The following is a 2,470-nucleotide window of genomic DNA, read 5'->3' as shown; positions in this document are numbered from 1 at the left end:
TACCCAGGGTAACTCCCAAGGAAAGCCTGGTGACTGTAACCAGAGGTACCTCGGAAGGAAGGCCTGCTGACTGTAGCCAGAGTTACCTCCGAAGGAAGGCCTGGTGACTGTACCCAGAGGTAACTCGGAAGAAATGCCTGGTGACTCTAAACAGAGGTACCTCGGGAGGAATCCCTGGTGACTGTACCCAGAGGTACCTCAGAAGGAAGGCCTGGTGATTGTTCCTAGAGATACCTCCGAAAGGAAAGCCTGGTGACTGTACACAGAAGTACCTCGGAAGAAAGGCCTGGTGACTGTACCCAGAGCTAACTCAGAAGAAAGACCTCGTGACTGTACCCAGAGGTACCTCAGAAGGAAGGCCTGGTGATTGTACCTAGAGGTACCTCGGAAGGAAGGCCTGGTGACTGTACCCAGACGCACTTCGGAAGAAAGTCCTGGTGACTGTATTCAGAGGTACCTCGAAAGGAAGGCCTGGGGACTTTACCCAGGGATACCTTAGAAGGAATGCCTGGTTACTGTACCCAGATGTACCTCGGAAGGAAGGCCTGGTGACTGTGCCCAGAGATACCTGGGAAGAAATGCCTGATGACACTACCCAGAGGTACCTCGGAAGGAAGCCCTGCTGACTGTACCCAGAGGTACCTGGAAAGGAAGGCCTGGTGACTGTCCTCAGAGGTACCTCAGAAGAAATACCTCGTGACTGTACCCAGACGTACCTGAGAAGGAAGGCCTGGTGACTGTACCCAGGGGTACCTCGGAACGAAGGCCTGGTGACTGTACCTAGAGGTAACTCCGAAAGAGGCGTGGTGACTGTACCCAGGGTATCTCCCAAGGAAAGCCAGGTGACTGCAGCCAGAGGTACCTCGGAAGAAAGGCCTGCTGACTGTTCCGAGAAGTACCTCAGAAGGAAGGCCTGATGACTCTACCCAGACGTACCCCTTCAGAAAGGCCGGGTGACTGTACCCAGAGGTACGTCGGAAGGAAGGCCTGGTGACTGTACCTAGAGATAACTCGGAAGAAAGGGGTGGTGACTGTACCCAGGGTAACTCCCAAGGAAAGCCTGGTGACTGTAACCAGAGGTACCTCGGAAGGAAGGCCTGCTGACTGTGGCCAGAGTTACCTCCGAACGAAGGCCTGGTGACTGTACCCAGAGGTAACTCGGAAGAAATGCCTGGTGACTCTAAACAGAGGTACCTCGGGAGGAATCCCTGGTGACTGTACCCAGAGGTACCTCAGAAGGAAGGCCTGGTGATTGTTCCTAGAGATACCTCCGAAAGGAAGGCCTGGTGACTGTACACAGAAGTACCTCGGAAGAAAGGCCTGGTGACTGTACCCAGAGCTAACTCAGAAGAAAGACCTCGTGACTGTACCCAGAGGTACCTCAGAAGGAAGGCCTGGTGATTGTACCTAGAGGTACCTCGGAAGGAAGGCCTGGTGACTGTACCCAGACGCACTTCGGAAGAAAGTCCTGGTGACTGTATTCAGAGGTACCTCGAAAGGAAGGCCTGGGGACTTTACCCAGGGATACCTTAGAAGGAATGCCTGGTTACTGTACCCAGATGTACCTCGGAAGGAAGGCCTGGTGACTGTGCCCAGAGATACCTGGGAAGAAATGCCTGATGACACTACCCAGAGGTACCTCGGAAGGAAGCCCTGCTGACTGTACCCAGAGGTACCTGGAAAGGAAGGCCTGGTGACTGTCCTCAGAGGTACCTCAGAAGAAATACCTCGTGACTGTACCCAGACGTACCTGAGAAGGAAGGCCTGGTGACTGTACCCAGGGGTACCTCGGAACGAAGGCCTGGTGACTGTACCTAGAGGTAACTCCGAAAGAGGCGTGGTGACTGTACCCAGGGTATCTCCCAAGGAAAGCCAGGTGACTGCAGCCAGAGGTACCTCGGAAGAAAGGCCTGCTGACTGTTCCGAGAAGTACCTCAGAAGGAAGGCCTGATGACTCTACCCAGACGTACCCCTTCAGAAAGGCCGGGTGACTGTACCCAGAGGTACGTCGGAAGGAAGGCCTGGTGACTGTACCTAGAGATAACTCGGAAGAAAGGGGTGGTGACTGTACCCAGGGTAACTCCCAAGGAAAGCCTGGTGACTGTAACCAGAGGTACCTCGGAAGGAAGGCCTGCTGACTGTGGCCAGAGTTACCTCCGAACGAAGGCCTGGTGACTGTACCCAGAGGTAACTCGGAAGAAATGCCTGGTGACTCTAAACAGAGGTACCTCGGGAGGAATCCCTGGTGACTGTACCCAGAGGTACCTCAGAAGGAAGGCCTGGTGATTGTTCCTAGAGATACCTCCGAAAGGAAGGCCTGGTGACTGTACACAGAAGTACCTCGGAAGAAAGGCCTGGTGACTGTACCCAGAGCTAACTCAGAAGAAAGACCTCGTGACTGTACCCAGAGGTACCTCAGAAGGAAGGCCTGGTGATTGTACCTAGAGGTACCTCGGAAGGAAGGCCTGGT

This window comes from Loxodonta africana, unplaced genomic scaffold (genome assembly GCF_030014295.1).
Source record: "Loxodonta africana isolate mLoxAfr1 unplaced genomic scaffold, mLoxAfr1.hap2 scaffold_51, whole genome shotgun sequence".
Classification (NCBI taxonomy): Eukaryota; Metazoa; Chordata; class Mammalia; order Proboscidea; family Elephantidae; genus Loxodonta; species Loxodonta africana.
Note: the sequence above shows the minus strand (reverse complement) of the source record.